The 12,022-nt window shown below is 39.5% G+C and overlaps 1 protein-coding gene across 1 annotated transcript in view; it reads right to left on the reverse strand.

Annotated features, from left to right (window-relative positions):
* WDFY3 (WD repeat and FYVE domain containing 3) overlaps positions 1-11,780 on the reverse strand; it is a 316,638-nt gene extending 304,858 nt beyond the window's left edge. Inside the window, exon 1 of the mRNA XM_036763543.1 lies at positions 11,715-11,780. The gene's annotated coding sequence lies outside the window, so the exon portion shown is untranslated. The remainder of the gene's footprint in view (positions 1-11,714) is intronic.
* Between the last annotated feature and the right edge of the window lie 242 nt (positions 11,781-12,022).

Genomic DNA, 12,022 nt, shown 5'->3' on the forward strand with positions numbered 1-12,022 from the left:
TGCAAAATAAGATGCTCTTTAGAAAAGCTTATATGTAATGAGGGAGCTCATTATCTAAGGTATATCTTTTAGAAAACACATAAATCAATGCTAATTTATCTGATTCAAGTGGGATTTCCTAAAAGGAAACTGAAATGTTATAATTATCTGAGAATTCAAGAAACAATAAAGCAGATTGTTTTTGGATTACATTGATCTGGCTTCACATATACATTATCCAGCAACTCCATGGCAGATTTTTCTTTAAAAATTTTTTTCCTTCTATCAATATTAAATAGTTTGTGTTCTCTGAGTACAATCAGGAATACATGATTAATGTCAATTGGTTCTAAGAAGACATTACGTGGAAAAGAAGGGGAAGAGGCACTTAGTGCTGCCATCACAAAGTGTAGATAACATTCACCTAGGCAGTCGGGAATGGGGAATTTGGGATCTAAATTGGATCAGGGCAAGAGTCTGTGTATTGATCAAAAGTTTGAACATAGTAAGGCAGTCTTAGTAATGATATATCAATTAGAAGATGTTAGTTGAGACAATATTATTATCTCTATCACATATTAACAGTAAAAAATCACCAGCTTTCCAGAGGTACTGCTATCCCCATTACAAGTAGAAATACCAGGCTTTTAAATAAATCTGCCAAACTCACAGAAGAACTCATTCATGAATCTAAATATCACAATTTGTTAATCAGCACAAATCACCACTTGGGGAAAAAAAATCACAATAGCTAATGCTTCAGAGAATTAGGCAATCTAAAAATATAACTGATGGCTCCCTTTCCATTTCCATTCTCCTTTTGTGTTATTCACCTTTATATACTCATTATTCCAGTCAAATTGGCCAGCTAGCTGTTCCCCGTAAACAACATCCCCATACCCAGCAACGAAGTACACTCCCTTCACAGCTCTGACTCTTAGAATGCCTAGCACTGTTTCCAGGCACAGTTTAGGTGCAACCATGTACCCTAGGCTTTTCCCAAATTCCTCCAGTTGACAGTGTTCTCTCTCTCTTGAAATCACTTGATATTCCTTTATATTTTCTTATCAGTTAGCACAACAGAGTTCTGTAGACCTTCAGTATGGTAGTCAGTCTAATACAGAGATGGGGAACCTGCAGCCTCAAGGCCACATATGTGCCTCTAGGTCCTCAGGTGTGGCCCTTTGACTGAATCCAAACTTCACAGAACAAATCCTCTTAATAAAAGGGGATAAATATTAAATATAATTTAAATCATATATTAAATAAAAAATTAAAAGGGGATAAATAAAAAAGGGAATAAAGTATTACGGGGATTTGTTCTTTGAAGTTTAGATTCAGTCAAAAGGCTGTACTTGAGGACCCAGAGAGCCACATGTGGCCTCAAGGCCACAGGTTCCCCACCCCTGGCCTAATACTACTCTTCTCTTCCACACTTTACTTCAGAGCCTTCCAAACACTGAGCTAGCTCTGACAATGTGTGCATCAACCTCATTATCAATGTGTACATCCCTAGAAAGCATACTGCCAAAAACTTGACTCTAACATTGTGATGTCCTTTTGAAGCTCTTTGAGAATGAAGGACAACAACCAACCAGCCAACCAACCAACCAGTTATCGGTCCAAGGGTTGTAACCCCTAGTAGAAGATAAGTAACCCCAGTGACTACTATGTGGTAAGCACTTACTTCATGTCCATTGAAAGTTACCTTTGAAATTCCTTATTCAGCTAGCAGTCGACTAAACATGTACTAAAATATTATTACTCTTTAACTACAATACACCTCACATATAAGGGCCAGATTGATGTAGGGTTACAAATCTAAGCTCTTAACCACATCAAAATTCACAGGTAAACCTAGAGAAAATCACAGAAAGTCAGTTTTATTCATTCAGCAGAGCAGAAAGCACTATACTGGTAAAGAAATAAAGCAAGTTGCTCTTCACAAATGGTCACTTAAAAATTCAGCAATCTGAAGAAATTCCAGAGTGACTGATTTAGAGTGACTATTTTATTATAGTACACACACACACACACACACACACACACACACACACACACACATATACACACACATCCCCTACTACCACAAAACACTATATTTCAGATGGTAAAGAAAACCAGAAAGTCTAAGTCAGCCAACCACAATGGGAATTCCAGAAAGCATCAACAATCAAAACAGTATCATGTGCAAGACACTTCAAGGTGCTGCCACCCAAGAATGCTTCAAAACAAAAAAAAAAAGGTGACCTCACCAGCTAGCCCTGCTTCTCGGACGTTTTACTCCCTAATAGTCTGGTGCCCCTAGGGCCCTGTACTTCTATGAGCTCTGAAGTCAGGAAGTCTGCACAGGGTCCAGGAAGTTCCAGACCTAGTGAGTCAAGAAAGGGACTGATGTTAAGACAATCAGAAAGGAAAATCCATTCAGGCTAAGGCTCTACCCAGGGATTCTAGTCTTGATACCCGGTGGGTACTGTAGAACAGAGGGTAGAGAAAGGACCCCATCTTCTAGAGAACTCAATCAACAAACCACGATCAAGGCAAAAAAATTTTCAGTATTTTATGTATACTTGTGATGTATATACAGTGAGGTGGATAAAGTACTCCATTTGTTATACTCTGTAGTCACTTATACAATGTAATTTCTGAAACCAGCAATTCACTTTTGCCACCAGGATCATCCAATAAGAGTGAAAATACAATCTTATAAACTGATAGAAGGGGAATTGAAAGGAACAGAAGAGTATTTAAAATAGAAAAACAAATGAGAATTTTAGCTAAGTTTAGAGATCATTTAGTCCAATGCTTTCACTTTAGAGATGAAGAATTGCTGTATGGATTTAAATTTATGATATGACAATCAGAAATGTACCATTTTTCTTCATAATCAGGATTAATTCAAGATAATGTCCAAATTATGCATTCCCTGAATATTAATTAAAAGATAATCCCAGAATATCCTTTGGGAAAAGAGGCCTGGAAACCTTCATGGCATGACAAATTTGCTTACAGTTTATTCACATGTGAATAATGAGATTATATTCTAAAATGTCATAAGTCTTAATCTCATCTTCAGCAATTCATATACTATTATGAATGCTGATATTTTGAAATATTAAAATTACTGCATCCTGAATATACACTGGCTCACTTGTTTCCTGAGAAAAAAATTTAATTAGTACTTCTGAATGTCATTAAGAATTACTACACTGATGAAACTTGACAGCATGAAAACAAGAAACTTTTAAATATTTCCTGCTCAAAGAAGTACTTGTAAAGCAAGTATACATTTAGAAAGTAACTACAGAATGAGAATTTTCCAAACATATTGAAAAGTATAGACACAGGTATTTAGAGAAGAAAAGTATGTGACTTTAAAGAAAAAAACTTTTAAAAATCTGCGGACTATTTAAAAAAAAATCATTGTTTTCCAAAGCTCTACCATTATTCTGGTTTTCTAGCTACTAAACTGATATTCTGACATAGCAAATTACCCAAGCAAGACTTTACTGAGGTAGTAAATATCTCTGCAGTCCCGTTTCCCCTTTTAGATTTTTGCTGACTACAAAAGACATTACCATTCAAAGTTTTAAATTATATGACTCATATGTGCACACAATTGCTATCATCTTCTAAAGCAACTGGAGACCCTATTTGGGAATAAAGTAACAATTCAAATTTATAGAGCACTTTCAAGGTTTACAAAATGCTTTCCCCATAGCAGTTCTGTGAGGATAGTGGGTTATACAATAATTATTATCTTCACTTTATAGTAACCTCTCCATGGTCACAAGTGCATAGCTTACTAGTTGTCACAACAGATATGCAAACCCAGATCTTAAGCTCATGGTCTGAACTCTCCTCTCTCACAGAACTCTTTAACATATTCACTGCACAGTTAAAAGTCACAGTAATATGGTACAGGTAATAGCTCATAATCAGAGCTAACATTTATGCAGCCCTTACTATGTGCCAGGCACTGTGCTAATCACTTTGCAATATATCTTTCTCATTTGATCCTCTAAACAAGCCTAGGAGGTAGGTGCTCTTATTATCTCCATTTTACAGAGGAGGAAATGGAGGCAAAGAACAGTTAAGTGACTTTTCCAAGGTCCCACAGCTATTTAGTATCTGGGGATAGATTTGAAATCTGGTCTACCTCGCTCTAGGCCCAGCACTCTAAGCTGCCCAATAAAAGGATACAGCAATAGCTTTTATCATTTTAGAATCATATTACTAAAACCACCACTAACCACTCTCATGGAAATGGTTAAAACACACATCAATATCTATTTACATTATTATAAAGTATTTGAACTGGAGATATGAGTATTCCCATTTTTTAAATTAAATCTATAGAAGGATACTCTTCTTAAACTAATGTTCTGACTAGAAGATTTAATCCATGTGTATTGAAACAGTGCAGCACATAATTGTTGTTGAGGGAAAAAAAATTCAGCCAAGGCTCTTAGCTTAATAATTTATTTCTGTTCCAGGTCATGTGACCAACAATATGTCAGACTTGACTTTCCCCAGTCCACACTCTCAAACTTTCCCCCTTCCCCACAATGAGGAGTTTCGTGCCAGATGTATAGCAATTACAGCTGAATCCACAGGAAAAGAGAGAACCTCAATAAAGTGCTCACTCAGCACTCCTCCCCCACCAGCCTCCACACTCCTGGAAGGATTATACAAACTGATCTTGTATCCAGGACCCATTTGAGGTCACCTCTTTATAACACACTCTACCTCCCTCCGGTATCCTCCTCATACTGCCACAAAAGGCAGCAGGTGTGGGTTCTGCCCACTCATGTGAAGACGGGAGCAGGGAGGAAATAGCTGCCTTCTGTCTGGGCTGCCCCTAGGTTAAAACTCCCCAGGAAAACATTGCATACTCAACATAGGTTGAGAGATTAGTAAGAAGCAGACCCAGCAGCAGGTTACCAGGGTACCTTCATCTGAAGATCACTTTGGCACCTGAGTAGAGGATGGACTCCACAGAGAGAGATTAGTAAGAAGCAGACCCAGCAGCAGGTTACCAGGGTGGGTGGCAGTGTTACAAAGGTAAAATCAAAAGACCCCAGTCACAGATTGGATATTGGGGGAGGGAGCAGGCTGAGGGTAGGAATTGAGAATGTGAGGAATCAAGGATAACACCTAGGTTTCAAGCCTGGATGACTGGGAGGATGGTGGTAGCCTCAACAGCAAAAGGGAAGTTAGGAAGCCAGGTAATCATCAGAGAGATTACAAAGCGATCTTAATATCATACTACTGAGGAAAATGAACCCTTGCCTGATGAAACACAGAATTAATTCTATGAAACCCCAAGAGAAAATGGAACCACAAGAAACTCCATAATAGTTTCAAAAGAGAAATGAAAAACATAAAAGAAATTAAGAATAAATCTATCGGAAATTATGGCTCTATGCAGTAATTTTTTTAAAATTCAACATACTGAATCTACCAGAGTTCCTAGCAAGAGAGAGGAACAAAACTGGAATTCAAAAATATACTGAAGTGGAAGAAAATTAAGTAAAAGAGAAAACAAAAAGAAACTATGTCAAAAGAATAAATAATTTCTGTATAAGACAAAGTCACTGACCTTGAAGACAGACAGGATGCACAAAAACAATTTAAGGATTAAAGATCTCTCAAGAGAACATAACCAAACAAAAAGCCTAAACACCATAATGCCAAGAAATAACACAAGAACACTCCCCAGAACTTCTGAATCCAGAAAGCAAAGACTAAACAAAAGGATCTAGAGATCACATCCGGGGGGAAAAAAAGCACTCCACTTCAAACTCCAAGACATACAGTGCTTAAATTGAACGATTCTAGTGATGAACAACAAATTCTATAAGCAGCCAGAATAAAGACTTCAAATATAAAAAAAGGAAATCAGCACTACACAAAATTATTCCACATGAACTAAAAATCACAGAAGGGAATGGAATAGTATATTCTAAAACACAAAGAAATTTAAGCTACAAGCTTGACAGATCTTGCATACCCAAGACTATAATCAATGATAAAGATCACATTTGAAAAAAGAGAAGCAAATATTAGGGGCATTCCTACAGAGGAAAAAAAAAGGTGAGCATACTATTTAACCTGCAAACACCCCAAATACCAAAAACACAAAGATAAATAAGTATAATTACTAAGGAAAGATAAGTAATGAAATAAATTACCTCATATTTAGAGGTTATTTATATGAGAGAAACAGTCAGATAGTCACTGACCTTCAGGGTAAAAACAAAAGAGGGATCAATATAAAATAGGTTTTTTAAAAGCACACAAGGGATAAAGATGGAAAGAGAATTTAAAGAAATAGGAGAAGTGAAGGGAAAAAATATAATTAAAGCACCATGAACAAAAGCCTACAATCTCCCTACAGGTGAATCAAGATATTTTGTGGGACAAAATTAGAGTGGAAAAGGTATGAATGGGGGAAAAAAAAAGGTAGGGGACAGAGGGAAATGAGTAATATACCCTTATTAAATTTATTCTTGCAGTAATCTTCAAAAGTAGAAATACTTTCCACTAATGAAGTTGAACAACTCATCTACAAACTAAAGTTTTAGAGAGCTGCCCATGGTCACAGAAGTGGTATCAGAGGCAGGACCTGAAACCCAGTGTTCCTGAGTCCAAAGCCAATCTCTATCCATTATACCAACCTTCCTAGTACCCAGATTATCATGTAGGCAAGTCTGATTCAGCAGCTTTATAAAAAGCTGACTCGGATAACTGAAGAGGAGAAGAAGATTCTTTTAACAAAGTAGCAGAGAACCAAATCCTATAGTGGGCCAAACACAAAAATGCTAAATATTGGAAGGGATCTTCTGGATAACTTTAATCCAAATACCAAATCTACAGACAGAGGGGTAAAAGGACCTCCACAATGTCACAAAACTGCTATCAGAGTTAGGATTCCTGGAAGCCAGGTCCAAGTTGACACAGTCTCTCATGAAACATTTTTTCTGCGTTCTACCTGAATTATGTGGGCAGTTTTTAAATTCCCCAAACCCCGACATTTTATTTCTGCCAAATCCAAGTTGCAAGTGTTATTAAATCTTTCCACAAGCCAGTGTTTTTTAAACACCTAACCTATTAACACTAAATCCTTTAAAAATGTTGCCGACAAGGTTCATTTTACACAACAAGATATTAAAGGAATATCCACTTTAACCAAAGCTCTCAAATTGGGAAACAAATTGATAAGAAAAAAAGAAAATATTAATAGAAATAGCAGCTAACATTGTCATGTGCTTTAAGGTTTACAAAGCACTTTACATATATTATCTCAATTTGGACTTCATAACAACTCAAACTAATATTTCCAGTATTATTCTCAATTTACAGATAAGAAAACAGACGCAGAAAAGTTAGCTGTCCAAGGTCATATAGCTAAACTGTGCTAAACACTATAGAACCATAGAGCATTTAGACCCTCCCGAGAAGGAATGGGTGGAGTACATAGTGCATGAAATGCTTATCAAATGATATTGAGAATGCTGACCGTCAATAAAACAAGCATTTATTAAGTACCTACTATGTGCCAAACACTATGCTAGGTATTGAGGGTACAAATACAAAAGTGGGAGTCCCTGACCTAAAAGGGAAAAAGAAACCCATTAAAAATTAGTAAATATAAAACATGCAAAAAGTAGGATACATACAAAGTAAGAAGGAGAATCAGGAATAGCCCTCAAAGGAGTTGAGCTAAGCCTGGAAGGGAAGTGGGGTTTCTAAGACCCAGAGATGGGGGCAAGTATTCATGTATGCCTATAAAAAAGTCAAAAGATGGGCCTCCCCCTTCCTCCTTTCCTCTTTTACCAACATTAAAAAGTCATCCACTGCATCCGGAGCCATCACCATTTGTCTTGACATACGTCTTGCCACTGCACTCTGGAGTAAGTCATCAGTAAGGCTTATGACTTTGTGTAGCTCTGCCTCACTTAAATCCAATCAAGACATCACCCCATGATGTCACTGGTCCTCTTCAAGAATGAAGGATGAACAACAACAATAACTAAGCCAGTTTGACTAGATAGAAGATTGTGTGAGAGGGAGTACCAGGCAATGAGTATGCAAATAGCAGCATTCAAAGTCTCACAATCTGGCTCCAGCCTAACAGGAATTTGTGTTCATCCTAGGGGCAACAGGGATCCACTCGAGCTTCTTGAGCAGAGGAGTTCTGACCAGTGCAACAGGAATATCAATTTAGCAGCTGTGTGCAGGACAGTTTGGAGAGAAAAAGACTGGATAAAAAGGCACTAGCTAGGAAATTATTGCAGTAGTCCAGGCTAATGAGATACTGAAATAGGGCAATTGTGGAGTGAGTGAATACAAAGACATACAGTTGAGAGAAATGGTGAGGAGCCAGAACCAATAGGACTTTGCAACCAACTGGATACAGGGGGCAAAGGGGAGGGGGTGAAAACTTAAGGGTAGCTCAAAGGATGGTAGCACCGTTGAGAGATTTGTTGTTGTGTTTGTCCTTTGTTCTCAGAGAGGACCTCGACATCAGGGAAATGATGACATGACTCGCAGTTGACTTTGATTTGAGTGAGGGAGGGCTATGCAAGGTCACCAGCCTCATTTTCTCCTCCAGAGCCATCTCGGTCCAGTGGCCTGATATTCACCAGGAGGACTGTCGATAGCCCAGGATGCATTAGGAGACCATGGCCCTTTCAGGCTAAGACCTTTTCAGGTTCTCTCTTTGAATGAGGTACCTGTGAATAGGCTTCTTTAAGAAGTTAATCAAGGGAAGGCCTCTTTAATCCAAAACTCAAAAAAATAAAAAATCAAACTGGGAGGGAAAGACCTTCAGGGTTCCTGCCCACAAGGTAAAACAGTAGTAATTTAGTATTTACATTCACTCTGTGCTAGGAGAGCAGGGACCTACACTTGAGAGAATAGGGAAATAAGGAAGAATAAATCTACAGAGGAGAAAATGAGTTGTGATGTTTGGCAGGCAGTTGGATCTAGAGTTCACAAGAGATGAAGAATGGACATGCAAATTGAAGAGCATCTGCGATACAATGATAGTTGAAATCATGGGAACTGATGACCAGCAAGAGAAAAAAGTGTAGAGAGAGAAAAGTCAATCAATAAGCATTTTTTAAGTGCCTACTGTGCCAGGAGCTGGGCTGAAGATCTAAAGGAAGGCAAAGAACAATCCCTGATCTCAAGGAGCTGGTCACTATTTTCTCATTTTTATGGCATAGATGATAATCCTGAAAAGGACTGACCAGACAGGTACGAAAAAATGCAGGCAAGAACAATGTCACAAAATTCCGGAGGAGAGAGTATCCAAGAGCAGAATGGTAGGCAATAGTGTGAAATGCTTCAAGAGTGGTCAAGAAGGATGAGAACTCAGAAAAGGCCACTAGATTTAGCAATTAAAAGATCAATGGTGACATCTTGGAAAAGCAACAAGCATTTATAGGAAAGAGTCAAGTAGTGGGGATGAAATCCAGACAGCAAGGAGTTGAGTAAATTTGAGTTGAGAAACTGGAGGAGATATGTATAAACAGTTTTTTCCCCTAGAAGTTTAGCTGTGAAAGGAAGGAGGGATATAGTCCGATAGCTTGATGGGACAATGGAATAAAGTGAGGGTTTTTTTAAGACTGGTAGAGATAGGGACATGTGTATATGATGCAAAGAAGGAACTGGTAACTAAAAAGAGGTTGCAAATTAGGGTTAAAGAAGCATTGATTGAAGGCACAAGCTTTCAAAGGTGATGAAACCAAGGAAACAAGGATATGGGCTTGAAGAACTCCCACATCCTCTGAGCCTAGAGCCAAGGACAAGAGAACAATAAAAAATTTTGAGTTGATTTGACTTAGGGAACTCAATGGAAGAGGGTTCTAAAGGAACTCTAATCAAGAATGGTCTTGATTGACACAATTAGGAGTCGCTAATTAAATTTAGAAATAACCCATCTGAGCGATACTATCTTTGTATTTAAAAGTTTTGCTTCACAGATGAAAATTTCAATATAGATAAAAACAGAACTAAAACCAATGATATTAGTCACAAAGAAACAGAGGCTAGTTCCACATAAGAATAAGTTTCCTAATAATTGAAGCTGTCCAGAAATGAAAGGTCAGTTTTCTTAAGTAGAGAACTTCAAGTCACCAAAAAGTGTTCAATCACAACCTGTATGACTATCAATCAGGAATATTATAGGGATTCCTGCACCGGACGGGAGGCTGGACCAGATAACCTGAAAAACCTTTTTCAAACCTAAAGATCTAAGACTATATGGATTATTTTTAAGATTGGTTAAAATCCACAACAATCACTGGTTTTATTAGTTCAAATCTTTTTTTATTTACAATATGTACATTTAGAAGTGATAATCATAAATCATCTAACATCAAGGAGGTTCTCAATCCAGAACTATCCCAATAACATTAATCTTTTCTCTTAAACAGGTTCAAAGATAAAAAAAAATTGATCATCGGTCATGTATACCCTAAGATAACTCAAAACAAAAGAGTAAACACCTCATTCGCCCCTAATTTTCCTCGTTTTTTACTAATCATGTCAACAAGTATTTACATGGGCCAGGCACAGTAAAGAAAGGCAACAACAGTCCCTGTTCTCAAGGAGCTCACAGTTTAATGGGTGAGAAAACATGTAAACAACCTATGCACAAGCAAGAGAAATGCAGCATAAATTGGAGATAATCTCAAAGGGAAGGCACTAAGAGAAAGAAAGCCTTCTAATTACTTCTACCAGAAGGAATTCATTAGTCTTCCTTTCATTGATCTTTACAACCCATTTCTCAGAAACCACAATGTCATATTTTCTCATGACTTACTTTTGCAGAAATGTTAAAGTTAGAACATTTCATACCTGGACTGAATTTCAACTCAGATAAATAGCCATTACCAGTAAAAGAAATCTACATTGTCACAGTGCTAGAGATAGAATGTTACCAAAAGAATCTGGTATGCCATTTATTCAAAGACAACTATGATACAAAAATAAAAATATCCATCAAGGCCAGTGATTGGCTCACAGAGGGGTCAAATCTGTACCTAACCCTCAGAGTAACCTTATGCCACGCTATATATGGCATACACAAAAAGTAGAAAATGTTAATATTCTAATTTACAAATTAATCTAAATAATTTTTTTAATGTCTGTAAAAATTAGAACCTCAAATCATGGTTTCTTTTTAAGGGAGGAGGAATTTTAGTAGTAAATCTGAGCATACACATTCAGACCAGCTTTTTAAGTAAAATTGTGGGTATCAGGACTGGGTGCAAAAGCAAATATTTCTGTGTTTGTGATGCAATACCGACCTGGAAATGTGATATTAACCTTACATAAGGAAAAAAACAAGGTATATGATTTCACCCCCCCTCCAAATAAAAAAGGTAAGAGACTCAAGCCAGCCGATGAAGGGCTGAAATCACTAAATGGGCTTGTTTACGGGTCCGCTCCCCGGCCCGGGTCATTGATTGTCTGAGTCCCCCAGATGGGCAGAGGACGGAGCCCGGGGTTTAAAGCCCCGAGCACGGGGGGGCGGGCGCCCATTGTGCTGGAAGCCCGCAGGTGACGAGGGGCGCCCGCCCCCCGCCCGGCCGGGCCCCGGTCCCCCCCCGCTCCCCAGGCCCGGCCTCCCCGCGCCCTCCCGTCCGCCCCGGCCCGGGAGGAAGCCCCACCCGGCCCGGGCCGCGCTGGGCCGAGGCCGCGCCCGGGGCAGCGACACTCACCGCGAGGGCGCGCGGGCGAGGCGCGGGGGTCCGCTGGCCCCGCAGGCCGGGCAGGGCCGGGCGGGAGCCGCTCAGGCGCCGCCGCCGATGCCGCCGAGGCCGCCGCCTGCTCCGCGGCCACCACCCCGCCTCCAGCCGCCGCCGCCTCGGGCTCGTGGGGCCCGGCTCCCGCTGCCTGCGGCCGCCGCCTCCGCCTCGGCGCTGCCCGCGCGGCGCCTCGTCTCCATCAGGGCCGAGCTCGGCCCGACGGACTGTCCCCGAGGCTGACGGCTGGGAGCCGTCTCCTGCAGCGGCCGGTGGCCATCTTT

This window comes from Trichosurus vulpecula, chromosome 6, assembly GCF_011100635.1.
Source record: "Trichosurus vulpecula isolate mTriVul1 chromosome 6, mTriVul1.pri, whole genome shotgun sequence".
Lineage (NCBI taxonomy): Eukaryota > Metazoa > Chordata > Mammalia > Diprotodontia > Phalangeridae > Trichosurus > Trichosurus vulpecula.